This window comes from Apodemus sylvaticus, chromosome 16 (assembly GCF_947179515.1).
Source record: "Apodemus sylvaticus chromosome 16, mApoSyl1.1, whole genome shotgun sequence".
In the NCBI taxonomy this organism is placed as follows: domain Eukaryota; kingdom Metazoa; phylum Chordata; class Mammalia; order Rodentia; family Muridae; genus Apodemus; species Apodemus sylvaticus.
The window spans coordinates 11474169-11490092 of NC_067487.1; the positions used below are offsets into that span (position 1 = coordinate 11474169).

Here is a 15924-nt window from a genome sequence, read left to right on the forward strand (position 1 = left end):
AACGACCCCCAGTATCCAAGGATGGGATGATTGATACGTGATAAACAAATATCCATCTTTCCCCCTGCAGACTGTATGTTTTAAGTAAAGTTTTACTTGGAAAATATGTCCATCAGAGCAGTCGTCAGCTCCACTATCTTCCAGAACGCTTTGCCAATCTGTAGCAGCAAGTTGATGAGCTGAACCCATCTGCTCTACTCATGGTGTTCAGTAGATTCATCGAACCACAGTCTGGTGTTGCTGGAGTGCTGAATCTCTGAGCGTCCTCTGCCCTCGTCTCTGGGACCTGTCAGCCTTGTTTCCATCCACAGAGTCCATTTTGGACTGTTCCTTCGACATCTGCAGACACCTCCATATCCACTCAAGCATGGAAGGTTGTTTGCTTGTTTACTTACTTGTTTGGTTTTTTTTTTTTTTTCTCTTGAAACAGATATGACTCTGTAGCCGCAGCTGTCCTGGAACTCACCATACAGTCCAAACTGGTCCTGAGCTCATGGCCTCACTGCATGCTGGGAAAGCAGGTATGAGCCATCACTCCAAGCAATGAAAGATGTTGAGTTACTCTCTTGAGCAGCCAACAGCAGCAGCAGCAGGGAGTGCACTAAACTACTTTTTAAAAAAAGATTTTACTTATGTGTATGTGAGGGAAAGACAAGGAGACACACACAGAGAGACATAGACCAGGAGTGCACTTATGCATTTGGGTATCTGCAGAGGCCAAAAGAGGGCCTCAGATCCCCTAGAACCGGAGGCACAGGTATTTGTGAGCAGCTTGACATAAGTACAACGTGGTGGGTAGGCTTTTGCTACCCCACTTTAAGCCCTGGAAATGGGCCTCACTACCAGCCCGTGTCCAGAGAATATTGGACCTGCTGATGAAAAACACAAACACGGGGCTAGAGAAATGGCTCAGCGGTTAAGAGCGCTGACTGCTCCTCCGAAGGTCTTGAGTTCAAATCCCAGCAACTACATGGTGGCTCACAACCATCCATAAAGAGATCTGGCGCCCTCTTCTGGTGTGTCTGAAAACAGCTACAGTGTACTTACATATACATTAAAATGAATAAATAAATCTTTTAAAAGAAAAGAACACAAACACACACATTGTTCAATTTCAACCTGCCTTATTGACTCAACTGCCAGGCACTGCTAATCCCCTGCAGTGAGCGAGCCCTTCCCAATACTCTGAGCTCAGCACCTCTCGACCTGCCCTCAGCCTCAGTTGATCAATTACCTTCAGTGCCTGCTCTACACCCTACCCTCCTGCCTGGAGAAGCAGCCTATGGCTGTTCTGCCCGAGATCTCACATGGCTGCTCACCTTTGGTCTCTCCAAAGCATAGTGCAAACTCCTCTTCTTTCTCCTGCATCCGCTAGCTTGCATGCAGGACCCTGGATGTCCTACCTATTTCCTTCCACCCAGCAACTGGCCCCTCACATCTTTGTTGATAGATCAATGACCAATTGAGGAACAGGACCTTAGCATCAGAACCACCCTCTACAGTACAAGGATCCAAACTCTAGTCTTCTACAACCTCAGCAAGGGCTCTTAATGCTGAGTCATCTCTCCAGCCCTTCCACCCCTTCATTCTGCAAATAACTTTTTCTTCTGTTCTAAGAAAGCACCGCTCAGGTTATGTTTCCACCACTCCTGCTCCTTCCTTGAGAGCTCCTTGCCTCCCTCCCACCCTTGACTGTTGCTATTCCCTGAGGGACTTTTGTTCAAGCTTTACTCTACAGTATCATTCACTCTGCAGTTGCCAAATTATCATCCCCCAACCCCGGTCCCTCTATGCCAGTTGACATATCCAATGGAATGTCTCTCGGGAAGCTCAAACTGCATATCCAGTACTGAGCTTGGTGTATTCTGCACTCCATGTTATTCACACAAAAGAGCACACCCAGGACATAGCACACCACAGTCCCCGACTTTTGAAAGCATGATTATGAATATTCTATAATGCCCCTTCTCACTTTCCAAGTCCCTGGAGCACCTCCCAACTCTGTCTCTTTTTGCTATCACCCTTGTCTCCGTCCTGCGGTGCAACATCATCTCTTGTCCATCCTACCTCGCATCAACATTGATGACATATATGCCCCTCTGATTCTCCTCCTGCTTCGTCTCCACACTGAAGCCTGAGCACTCTTCCCTAAACATAAATCAGATCCTGCCGATTCAGCCCTGTAACATTTGAAAAGTCTTGTGTATCCTCCCATTGTCTTTGGGATGAACTCACCCCCAGGCATTCCCAGATGCAAGCTGTTGTCTACTATGGTAGATTCATCTCACCATCTTTGACAACATGCAGAACTGCCTAAATATTCCCTTGTCTCTCACAGGCAGACTTGAGTAAAAGCTCTTGCCTCCAACAACACCTTTCACATCCAACTCCTTTCACATAGTGGTTCAGATGTACTCACGTGACCAGCTCCTACTGGCTTCTCGAGATGGGTTTTAAATACATTTCATTAAGGAAGATGCTCCTGGCCTTCTGGCTGGGCAGGGCCTCTCTGCAGTGTATTGTGGTCTCAATCATCATAACTGTACTTCAGCTTTTTCCTAAAAGTTTAGTTTTTATTCTAGCCCATAAACTCCATAGACCCAGGAATAGTTTCGCTAATTCTGTACTGTATCTCAAGATAAAACAGATTCTAGTAAGGCAGGGGCACTAAGAATCATGAGTAAAGAGGAAGAGATATCTCGACTCTTCAGTGAAGCCTTTCTCATCCTTCAACATGAATGAGGATTTCTCAAGCTTCACGAAATTGCCATGTTAAGGAAAACTGCTCATCTGGGGTTCGTCTAGGGTAAAACTGTTCTGTGTGCTATAGAATGTCTAATACCATTGTCCTGGCTGGTTCTCTGTCAACTTGACACAGGCTGGAGTTATTGCAGAGAAAGGAGCTTCAGTTGCCGCCATGAGATCCAGCTTTAAGACATTTTCTCAATTAGTGATCAAGGGGAGAGGGCCCCTTGTGGGTGCTGCCATCCCTGGGCTGGTAGTCCTGGGTTCTATAAGAAAGCAAGCTGAGCAAGTCAGGGGAAGCAAGCCAGTAAATAACATCCCTCCGTAGCCTCTGCATCAGCTCCTGCTTCCTGACCTGCTTGAGTTCCGGTCCTGACTTCCTTTGGTGATCAACAGCTGTGTGGAAGTGTAAGCTGAATAAACCCTTTCCTCCCCAACTTGATTCTTGGTCATGATGTTTGTGCAGGAATAGAAACCCTGGCTAAGACAACCATCGATTAGTACCATTAACATAGGTTTCCTGCAAACTGAGAACCACAGCTGCCACCTTCCTGGAGACCACAAAGCCAGCCTGGTCTCTCTCCTCTCTCATAACATCTGCACAGCTGCTCTTGGTCATTAACATCTATTATCACTTGGGATAGTTTTCCTGGGACATGTGCATTAATTTTGTTGAACCAACATACCAAAACCTCCTTGAAATCAGGCCCCCTCTCCTAGTGTCCCCATAATGCTGCATCCAGACCTAAGAATGACAACATTGGATATGTGTGTTTGTCAGTGGAAGGAGAGGCAGCCAAGCCTTCCACATTGAAGATGGATTCTGACTGTAGCTCAAGTTTATCTACCCGCCTAGAATCCTTCACATTTCAACACCAGTGAGCTCAGCATCATCAGAAAGACCTGCTGACCTCGGAATGGTAACCAGTCCAGAAAAGATAGTAAAGCAGTGCAGAACTATCGTCTTCCCATCTGGAATTCATTAAACTCTCATTTCTGAAAATTCAACAAAACCAACTGAAGCACATGCAGCCTGTTACGCGTGCTGCTGCCACTCCCTGGAAGCAATCCCATCCAGGGCCTAGAGCTCAGCTCTGCACACCTTCTGGTACTTTCCAAACAGCATCAAAGGGAAGGGTGCTAACTTGACTTTGGGCCCTCTGTAACAATACCTGACTTTTCTTAAACTATCTTTGAATACTCAATTCTCTTTTTAAATAATAATGATGATGATAATTAATTGTTCACAAAACATTCAATGATTAAAGTTAAACCTTTTAATTACTTTTTATCATGTCAGAATTTTATATATGCTTATCGTGTGTTTTGGTCAACCCCACCCCCTCTGAACACCTCTCCCCCAATTCCTCATTTTTCCCTCCCAACTTCATGTGCTTTGTTAAAATTAATTGTTCACATTGGATATTTGCCAAGTGTTTATATATTAGCAGTGAACTTAGCATTGAAAGTCTTGCTTAGAAAGAACACCAGTGTCTCATTTTTATGATTAGAAAAATACTTCGGTTAAATGGTAAACCTGTAGTAAAGGCCAATAGTGAAGCCCTGCAGCCTTCCTTTTTCCTTGTGTGTGCTTAAACACAGTTGAAAATGGTAGATAACAATGAGTCATTCACTATTTCATGTAGAGAAAACACCAAAAAAAAAAACAAAAACAAAACAAAAAAAAGAGCCATAACCCTGTGTTCTGGGCCTGGCTCAACTACCAGTCACCCTGTGACACTGGGGGCATCCAGCTCGGATGGTACGTTAAATGCATTATGATCTTAAGACAAGTATATCAGGACTTCATCCCCACTGTAAGGCAAGGAGCAGCCTTCTATCTCTCTGACCCGCGGTTTGTTCAATCTGAGAATGAGAAGACAGATTCTCAAGATACCTGGAGTCCGTTCTAGAGCTAAAATCTCACAGGTCACGATGGTTGATGTTGACTACCAACCTGTCAGGACATAGTTGATGTTAACTACCAACCTGATAGTATTTAGCATCAAGGTATGTGAGAGGTTCATCACATGCTTGTGAGAGGTTATATACATTAGGTTAATTGAGGTGGGACGGCTCACCCTACAAGATGAATTCAGCGTTCTTTGGCTTGCACTCTAGACTACACATAAAGGAGGAAAGTGGCTAGGGACCAACAGTCATCACTCCTTTTTCCTGCCACCATTTCTTCCCTGCCATGCTCACTATACCCTTCAACTCTGAACGAAGATAACCCCTTTCTCCACGAAGTGGTTTTTGGGAAGGATTTTAAATCGCACAACAGAAAATGTAACTAACACAGAGATTTGAGAACAACTTATAGCACTGTTTTTTTTTTAAACAAAATACTTTTCTACATATTTTTATTTTATGAGTAACAAACATAGATGTAGTTTTAAAATATCATCTATACTACCCTGGAATTAAATGACACCAAAGAGAAATACATGATTTAGAGAAGGGCCATTTTTTTTCTAGAATCAAAATTGACAATGACTTTTCATATAGAAATCTTCACAGGACAAAAAGCTCAGACTCCAGAGAAATTCTGCACAGAGTTTACAGTGTGAAGAGATGACTTCATGGTGGAAATAAATAGAAAGAAAGAGCCAGCATTGACCTGCACCCTCTCTGATTAGCTTGCCCCAGCTAGTCATTCACTTTGGGGCTCCTTCCTGCCCCTGATTCTCTTCAAGAAAAAAGGCAAAGAATGGAAGAGTCACTCTAGCCATGAGGAAGCTAAAAATACACCAAAGGCCAACAAACGGTCCGCTGCACATTTCCACCGTCACCATGGAGGCGCGCCATCCAGGTTTGCTGTGGGAAGCAGAAGGACCTATAGCTAAGTTTGCACAGAGTGAAGCCATAGGTATAAAGCATTTATGTTAATTTTTATAGGCTGAAGAGGTAACAAAATAAGGGCCGTCTGTGACTTCATCCATCCAACGAACTGTCTCCTAAATTAAATTAATGAGACCCTGTGAAATTTTTTTAAGTAAAAAAGAAGGCTGGAAATGTGACTTCATAATAGAAGACTTGCCCCACATGCATATGGCTCTAGGTTCTATTGCCAGCACCACAAAATGGTTGGGGCATGCCTGAGAAAGAGAAAGACAAGCTAAGTGGCATCAAGGACACACACACACACACAAAGACCAGATCTGTCCAGTTCCCACTCACCCAAACTGACTGCATGAATATCTAAAGAGAACACTGCTCGTGGGCATCCTCTTGCTGGCAGAGATGCGGGTGTGTATGCAAGGCAACCAAAAGCAGCAGTCCCTATCAGCAGAGGAACACGATCGTGTTCAGAGCAATAGGACAAGCATTAAACGCAGGGGAAAGATAAAAACCAGAAAATCATCTCTCTGCCAGTATCTGGAAGGATCCTGAGCAGAGGAGAATAAGTAGTAGGAATTCAAGAAGAAAACCTCAAGCTGCAGTTGGCAGGATGTGTCCCCTGCCCCACCAGCTCCACGTCGAATCAGTCTGTTCATGGCAAGTGTTAGTGTAATAGCGGTGGCAATAGAAAGAACCTGTGAAACAGACATGGAGCAACAGGTGGCCCCAGGAATAATTGGTTGGCCATGGCTAGTACAGTGATACACAATCCCCAGGCAACACAGAACCACCAACACTGTTACTCCCTTTCACAAACAATCATCACCTCCCAGGTCCTCAGCCCTGTTCCTTGGGGTGGGGAGGGGGATCACAGGTATCTTATTTCTAGTCACTCCCTCCAATCTGTTCCATGCCTCACGAGGTTAATCTTCCCTTGTAAGTCAAATGTTCCCAATGCTTCTCTTACATTATTTACTTATAAACAGAGTGCTCGTCTCTGATGACATCCTGTCGGTTCCAGGTGTTCTAGGGCCAAAGTCTTGCAGCAATTCCCCTAGGACGTTCTTCCCACATGAATATCCTGACAGATTTTGAATGACTGAGAAACATTGCCATCACACCAAAACTTGAGTCTATCCATATCTCCATCAGTGACAGACAGAGACACAATGAGAAACAAACAGGATTCATCTTGGATGGCGTATGACAGAAAGAAGGCATTGTCTCAGATTTCTCCCCCAGCCTTGGCACTGTCAGTTGCAGTGGGGACAAGAATGACAAGCAGCCATGGCCCTTTGAGTTTGTTTCTAAAAAGCAAACAGATGAAAGGCCCAATGGGCATTGATGTTTTTTAAAGACCGAAGACATAAAAGCTAAGAAAGCCCAAAGTCTCCTGGTCTGGAAATTTGGGGGGAGGGTAGTCAACTAAAGCTATTTCAATCTCTTCTCGCTAAACTTCCAATTATACAACTCACGACACAAGGTGGGAAGGGAATTGTAATCAATTTCTTGAGTAAATTCATGTAAAATAAATTTATACCCAAAGGATTTAAATAACAAGGCCATTTCATTCAACCAGGAAATCAGATTCTGACAGCTGAGGCTTCTTGAAAAATGGAATCTATTTTCTAAAGGATTTATGAAAGTACTCACCGCCATCAACCGCCAGGAGAGAGCTGAATGAGAACTGCTATTCTCTCAGGGGTTGTATTCATAATTTTAAAACATCTGAGGCAAATGGGTTACATGGTGGGGTTTTTTTCACACAGTGTCCACCAAGGAAGTCACTTCTCTAAGCCGCCTTAAGTGGGAGGCTGTGCTTTATACACAAGTGACTCAGTGTGTCACTCGTACTCTAGGCTTCGCTTGGCCAAATAGGTTGATAATATTCTCCAACTCTGATCCCAGTGCATGAACATATTTGGTAGACTACAAGAGAATTGCTACACTAGTATGAAACCCAGGCCAAGTGCCTTCGCACACTTCCAAATATTCTCATGGACTTTTGCTGAGCCTCCAGAAAGGATATCTCAGGGATAGCTCACTGACTCTGAGAAGTATGAGGTGTGTGAACCAGAGTCAAATCTCTGAGCTCGGCCTGTCCAACTGCGAATGTTAACTTTTACTGTCAACTTGATTATATTTTTAAAATGTCCACTGTCGAGATGCACCTGCTTGTGCAATAGTGGCGCAACTGTTATGGAGACAACCCATAAGATCAATACATCCAGGAAATTGTCAAGAGATGTAATGTTGGAAAATAGCACACACTGATTTCGACTCTGGGGACTCTGTGTCCCTCTGGTAGAGGTACAGGGTAGGGTAACTGTTCTGTAAAGTAATACAGGAAAAACGTGAGGAATGGAAAAGACAGTGAAATGATGGCTACATCCTAGGTTTGGAAGATCTTGCCTGCTGGGATGATGTCATCTGACCATCTCTACCCCAGTACTGAAAAGTCTCCTTCCACTGCACAATAAGACCCATAAGGTCTTGTGTCTGTTTGCCTCCAGCCTGTATCCCTCACTCCTAAACAGAGCCGGTACAGATAGACACTCAGCACAGACTTGGTAAGCGTGTGTTACAACCACATCCCATGAGTCTGTGCGAAGAGGGTAGAAGAGAGTGCCATGTGGTTCCCTGCAGCGGTAGCCAGCTGAGCTCCGAGACAGCCTTGTTCTCTGTGGATTTCAAATGACTCCATCTTCCATATCCTCATAGGCTTGACAGCATTTATGCTTGAATATATAACTCTCAAACTATTTTGAAAGGTATATAATGTTCTGTGTCTCTGGAGACTTTGTTAAGGTCTGTAGCGCAGCCACAGAAGAGTGTGTATACATGGGCAAAAAAAAATCTGGTGACTGGAATCCTCGTTAACCCCGACAACCACCTTTAGCTCTACTTGTGTTTCTTGGTGGCATAGTTAAGCTGTGGAACAATCTTGATGGCATTTTGATGAAGACTTTCATTGTTGGATCTAAACTCCTCTATATCTCCTCCTGCCCAAGCCGAAGATTTTGTCTTCCTTACAATAGGTAAAGAAGAACCAGATGTGTTTCCGTTGGTTTCAGTGAAACTGCCCAAGTCACCAAGCCATGTTGCTGCAGTCTGAGACTTTTGCTTATCTATTTTTTTTCAAAAAGAAAACTCATGCAATTTTATCAACAAAAAACAAGAAGAATTAAAAAAAAAAAGTAAGTTCACGTGTGTAACATGCCACCCAAAGAACAATTGCATCACATCTGGTCACATGGGCAGCATTCTGCCTTTGGAGGGATGTTCACAGACATGGTTATGGATTTGGCTTTTACAGGAACAGGCATCAATCTGCGGAGTGATGGTCGTGAGTGTGTCTTATAGAGTATTGAGATGGATCAGAGAATAAGGAGTTTCTCTCTCAGATAGGATCTATCATTGAGCACTCTCCATATCACCTTCAGGAGATTTTTCTATACTTCTCACTCAATAACAAGATAACAGTTACTCACCGAACTCTTGACGCATCTGCAGCAATGCAAGGCCTAGTGAAAAACGGGAGTCTATCTACTGGTTTGATGGTCAACCTAAGAACCCAAGCTTTAGTTTTGAAAGGAATGCCTAGTCACATGCAGTTTTATCCTCTCCAGGATGACTAGCAGTTATATAATCTAGGTATCACACAGCAAGGGTACATCAATGATGAGAGTCTAATCCAAACTAAACTAGCAAAGGCTGCCTTCTGCTGCTTTAGTACTTGGTTGGCAACAGCTGAACAAAGGCAAGGAAATGAAAATGAGCTGGAGCTGCAAACAAAACTGTGGAGCTATAGGGTTTGCTCTTAACACAAAGATCACCATGCCATGTGATGACCACACCCCAGCTCTCTGTTTCAATAATGCAGAGAACTATGAAAAATCCATACTGCTCAAGCTAGCAGAGAGGTCCACTTCAAAATGTGGGTATTCACTGGACTTGTAACTTTGTAAGTAGTTATGAAAGTATCAAGCAACCAGTTGTTTCTCTGAAGATGGCTTCTTACTAGCAGTTAGTTTTGAGGAAATAGTTACAATATAGGATTCAGAAACATGGAAACTAAAATGTACATTTTGCCAATGAACTGGGAAAATAAGCTACCTTTGCTTTGGAACACTGAAGTGCTCAAAACATCTTCTCCACACTACTAAGAATAGCACTCTCTGCTGCTGGAATCTGCTCAGTTGTTCAATGCAATGGAGTGCAAAATTAAATGTTAGAGTTATGGAGTCCAACCCTTACTCAGAGCAAGTTGCTGCAGTGACTCAGTCTTCAGTGGGTTCAGAACTATTTGTATTTAAACCTAGCGAGTCAAGGTCATTGTATAATCAAAAGAATGTCTCCAGGGAGGAAGTCCAGTGGGGAGTGCTTGTTCCACGAGATGTCCCAGAATCATTCACCTCAGAAGCTCACCAGTGGCTGAACAGATCCCAGTTTTAAGCCACCAATGAGCAGACAGCTGCTAGCAGAAGAAAGTTTGCCAACGACGCCATTTTCTTTTACACTGGGAAAATGCAGGCAATGGCAGGATGCAAAGTTCAATGAAACTTCAGAGAATGAATTGGTACAACCCAACCCCCTTAATGGGAGCACATACCTGCAATTAACGAGCTTCTACCCACCCCAGCCCACAGGCTGCCCTCAGCTTCCTTCCTGTGCTCTCTGTTTGCAAACTCATTGCTACTCACTAAGTGCTGAAGAAATTCCTGATGATGTAGATATGGAGGGGGGGAAGGAAGTGACGATGCGGATGATGAAAATTATTTTACTGAAAAAGTCAAGGAAACAAATAACATAGACCTGTCAGAAGATGCTATACATCAGCAGTCAAGAGCTGAGAAAGGTCAGAAAAGTAGACTGTAGCTGGCGAGCGGCTCTGTGGGTGAGCCATGGCTGCCCATGACACAGAGACATGTTACACTTAACTTTTACTGTCTGTTAATAACTCAAAAACTTTTAATATTATTTTATGCTCAAAAAAAAATAAATAAAACCACACATCCCCCAAAAAAGACATGGAGTTGAGAAGGGAATATATTAGGGAGTATAAGGAGAATTGGTGGACAGAAATGTGGGTACACGGGTTCATATTTCAATGTATGCATGTATAAAATTCTCAAAAATAAGTAAAAACTATACTTTAAATAAAGTAGATCCCTTCTCAAGGGCAACCAAGTATAGATTTTCCCATATACAATAAGATTTTCTGAGTATTTCTTTAGGCTCCAATCTGTCATATGATAAGCATCTATATCACCTAATCTATACCTTCTACTTAGTCACTCACACAAGGACAAAAGCATATCTCACCGTGTACATCCTGCCTACTGATTATACTTTACCAAAATAGAAGCGTGTCTGGAGAAGGTTTCCATTTAAGGCAGGAGGGAACCTAGTGGCACAAAGCTCACCAACTAGCCTTAAACACTAGCTTGAAGCACTTGAATACTTGCAGGGACTGTGGCCCACGCTGGGCTGGGTGGCAGCTCTCAGGATACCCAGCCCTGTTGGCTTCAGTTATGGATAAAGCCAACAAAATACCGATTAAGAAAAGGCCCATCTTGAGACTGTGAGTTGAAGGTTGCAAATGGCGTATTTAAAAGCAGCACTCAAGTGTTGGGCCACCAGGCAGCGATTGCATGGCCCAGGTTTGTCTCAGTAGGAAGAGTGTGAATATCAGAAACTCTTTCAAAGAGCCTGTGATGCTGCACGCCACAGGTCATACCTGCTCATACTCTATTGACTAAAGTAGTCCATGTGCCAGACAGATAAAAGAGGTGGTCTCCAGCCCCGCCCCGCCCCACCCCTACCTCCTTTCTGAGGAGCTGCTGGCAGAGGAGTTACTTTTTTGAGATGTGGTAAGTTTTGTGCTCTGGTAGATGGCTCGTCACTCCTGCACATAAGGACAACAGTAACTGGATTTAGTGGGTTATCATTAAATAAGTAAATAAATAAATAAATAAATAAATAAATAAATAGCTCTCACTCCTGTTTCCTGCTTGCTTCTCTCTTGCCACCTTGGGCTCTTCCCTTCCCATTCCCTTCCCCCTCTCTCCATGTGGTCATGGCCGGCCTCTACTTCTCTCTGTCTTTCTCTGCCTCTACTACCCTCTTAACCCCCCTCCCTGTGCCCTGAATAAACTCTATTTTAATAAATAAATAAATAAATAAATAAATAAATAAGAAAGATTGGGAGAACAACGTTGGAGAAGGATATGGGAAGAGTTGGGAGAAAATGGGAGGTAAATGTGATCATATTTCATTGTATGTATGTATGAAATTCTCAAGGTTAGATTTTTTTTTTAATTTTAAGTAAAATTAAAATGAAAAAGTCATGTGCCTAAACTGCTCAATGAATCAGGCACAGATGAGCGCCTTTCCGTGTAGAAAAGTAAATTGCCAGACCTCGCAGCTTATAAACCTCACTACCTGAAGCCTCCTCTGACAGGGAGGCAGGCTGTGGTCTCCTGGGTAGATAAGCCCCGCTGCATTCTAAGGGGGCCGATTCACTGAGCTGAGCTTGGCTTGATGACTTGCTTGGGCCAGAAAGATGTGAGCGGAAGTAACGTGACATTTCCCAGCACAAGCCTTTCCAGTCATCACCTGAAACCGCCATGCTCTTCCAGAGAGGGACTGCTTTCTCTGCCAGCCAGTCCTCTCCACACAAATAAGCCTTTGTCACTCTGTAAGTCACAGGCAGTCTGGTGGCTCTCCAGGGAAGCCGAGCAATGCAGATTGACATAGCAGGTGATGTGCTACCACAGTGGCATACAAACATGTCGCTGGGCTTGAGGGCTGAGCGGCAGGTGGTCAGAGTTCCTCCTCTGCAGTGCTAAGGCATTTGCCAACCTGTGATACCGTGGAGAGAAGTGTAACAAATGAACTCCAGGCTCCCAGAAGGAAACCGGAAAGCGGAACGTAGGTAGCAGTGGGTATCTGCGAATGGCTGCGTTTGAGTCAGGCGCAAACAAAGATGAATAGCAGAATTGGGCATTCAGAGAAACCGGAAGTTCCACAATCTGCAGGTTTACAAAGTAGAACAGCTTTCTCTTCCAGTTGGTAAAAGACAAAAGAAAGAGCTCATTGAACCACAAAAGCCCACAACCCAGGGTCCAGAAACTCTGTGACCTATGGGGTCTCTCGGCCCTTCGTTGGAAGCCTGACTGGGCAGACGTGTAGAGGAATTCATACACTGTAAGGGCGGTTTCACCCGTCACCAAAGAGGCAAAACCAGTGACAGCTGAAGTTAATAATTCTGTGCATAAGACTCAAGTACATTATTTAGAAACTCAAAAGCATACCCACTTTCCAAAACCGCAAGAAAAATAACAAAACTTAGCGGCTAAAGCATCCCTGACTTTGCTTCGGCAGCCGCAGGCGCCCTTCTAAGGAGACCTGCGCTGTACCCTCTGGGCTTCCATCGTAAATCACACCAGCCCAAACCAAGATGACTCGGCTCTGAGTCCACCAGATGAGGTTCTCCCAAACTCCCTGACTGACGGCAGAGTTCACACACCTGCACTTTCAGGGATGAGATCCTCAGCTCCCTGACTTGTGACCTCCCTAGAGAGGACCAATCAGAGAGTAGCTCTACAGCTTTGGCATTCTGATCCATCAATCTTGATCTCTAGGGCTCACCCGATAAGGCGGCGCCTCAGGACTCAAGGACGACTCCTCTTTAACTTCAAGTCAACCACTTCGACACAATTTCCTCCGCGAGAATCCTTTTCCATGTAAGTGAGATGTGGGTGTCCATTGCTGGACTGATTGCACAAAACGAAGGCCTTAGCTCGGCATGTCCAAGTCAGAAGGGGAGTCCGGGAGTTTTAAGATTGTATAAGGAGTATGAAGGACTTGCTCCAATGAATGAAATAAAGAGAGGAGAGAAGTGGGGCTAAAGGCCCTTTCTGTGCATTTGGTTTTGGAAACAACAAACAAATGTTATCTTGATACCATGTCAAACAAGAAAAAGCAGTAAGTAAAAAGATGGAGATATATTCAGTGGAAAGAATCCAGAACAGATCCTCTCTTGCAAAATGGATGCTTCATGAGCTAAGTTAAAAGTCTTTTAATTTCTGATGCATATTTTCATAAATAGTAAAGTATTCAAAGTGAGAGTTCCTATATCATAAAATATTAGTTTTATGTTTAAAATATCCCCAGAGCTCCTGGGGACTGGACCACCAACCAAAGAATACACATGGAGTGACCCATTTGTGGCAGAGAATGGCCTTGTTGGACATCAGTGGGAGGTGAGGCCCTTGGCCCTGAGGGTGTCCAGTGTAGGGAAATGGGAGTGGGTGGGTAGGTGGGTGGGTGGGGGCATTATAGAGGCAGGGAGAGGGCGTGGAATAGGGGGTATCCAAAGGGGAGACCTGGAAAGGAGAAAACATTTGAAATGTAAATAAAGAAAATATCCAATCCAAAAAAAAAAAAAATACCTAAAAAGGAATTGAAGATAAAACAGACATTTTGAACCACAGATTCCCCAATGTCACAAACAGAGTAAGTGATTTAGAAATCTTTGTGAGAAATTATAAAATCAGGCAATAAAATCAAGCAAAGGTTTTTGGCCACTACCATAAACTGGACTCAAGACCCTCATGTGTGCTAGTTAAGTGCTACCACTGAGCTCCACCCATCACTTAAATTTATATACAAGGACTTACTAAAAGAAACAGCAAACAGAAAGCAAGAGACACGGTTCCTTAAGGAGTAGAAGAGTTTAGAAGATGCGGCTCCGTAGTTGACGGCACCGGCTGCTCTTGCAGAGGACAGTGGTGTGACTCCCCAATTCCACACATAGCCCCAGTCCCAGGGGATACACCACCCGTTTCTGGCTTACACAGGTATCAGGCATACACAGAATGCACAAACATATATGCAAAATGCCATACACATGATTTTTTTTACTAGATAATAAAATAACATCTTTCTCATTTGGAAAAAATATGCTGATTGCAAAAATCATTGTTAGGAGAAGTAAGTAAAGGCAGACTGAGGTATTCAGTGTGAAGAAACCAGGGCTCTCCCAAGTACCTGTGAACCCGTTATATCACAGGCAAAGGTGAACTAGGGTTACAGAGAAAATAGTTAGACTAAAAATAACAGGTTAATAGACATGAATCTTTTTGGTGTGCTGATGTCATCTTAAGGAACTAAATGAGGGAAAGGAGGCTAAAGAGAGAAATTAAAGGCAGATGTGCCCGTGAAAGGGCTGAGCAGAGGGAGGACTTACCTGCTCTGCTGGCTTTAAAGATGGAGGAAGGGACCCTGAGCCAAGGCAACTGAGTGAGCTCTAGATGTGGAGAACACAGAGACACATTCTCCTGTGGGAGACTGTGGGAAGGAACATGGTGTAAGAGACTCCTCCTCCCCTCCCTTCCTCCTCTTTGCCCTCTTCCTCTACCACCTCTTCTTCCTCCTCCTTCTCCTCCTCCTCTTCATCCTCTTCCTCCACCACCTCCTCCTCTTCCTCTACCACCTCTTCCTCCTCCTCCTCCCCTCCCTCCTCCTCCTCTTCGCCCTCTTCCTCTACCACCTCTTCTTCCTCCTCCTTCTCCTCCTCCTCTTCATCCTCTTCCTCCACCACCTCCTCCTCTTCCTCTACCACCTCTTCCTCCTCCTCCTCCCCTCCCTCCTCCTCCTCTTCGCCCTCTTCCTCCACCACCTCCTCCTCTGCCTCTACCACCTCTTCTTCCTCCTCCTCCTCCTCCTCCTCTTCATCCTCTTCCTCCACCACCTCCTCCTCTTTCACTTTCTAAGCCTTCTCTTCCTCTCCTTCTTCTTTGTTTTGGTTGTTGCTGTTTTATATCAAAGACTAAACCAGCCAAGCAAATCTTACATGTTGAGCAAGTCCAATTCAGGTTTGTGCAAATGGACTGTGCAGGCGTCGTTCTCCATTTGTGATCAGCTGCTCGTGCCCAGTGCAGGTTACCCACCGGAAAGGCCGACGCCACAAACAGTGACGTTGGAGCAGCAGCTCGCTCTGGTCAGTGCTCATCTGCACGAGGACAGGGAACGGAGCCCCAGAGCAGAGAGAAAGAGAGCAAGCCCCGGAAGCGCGGACCTTTCACATCAGCGCTCTCATATTTGCATGAAAGGCATGGGTAACTGGCTTAGTATCAAAATAACCCAAACTAAAGCTAAAAGAAATATAAGATGATGCCAATAAAAATCATGTGCATAGTTCCATAGCAGATTTCCAGTCGTTATATAAGCAATAATCTAATAAGGAAACAGAGCTCCAGTGTGCAACAAATAAGGTCAACAAATATTAATTAACTTTACAATAGAGGATGTGTATCTTTCTCAACATACTCC

At 44.2% G+C, this 15924-nt stretch overlaps 1 long non-coding RNA gene and 1 pseudogene across 1 annotated transcript; one reads left to right on the plus strand and one right to left on the minus strand.

Moving 5' to 3' along the window:
- Positions 1-10504, plus strand: part of LOC127667095 (WD repeat-containing protein 75-like) — a 78035-nt pseudogene extending 67531 nt beyond the window's left edge.
- Positions 10505-13565: 3061 nt separating this feature from the next.
- On the minus strand, positions 13566-15626 carry LOC127666876 (uncharacterized). Its single transcript, XR_007973732.1, has 3 exons — positions 15446-15626; positions 14840-14940; positions 13566-13976 (listed from the first exon to the last, which is right to left on the minus strand). It is a non-coding gene; the product is annotated as an uncharacterized LOC127666876 (long non-coding RNA).
- Positions 15627-15924: the final 298 nt, after the last annotated feature.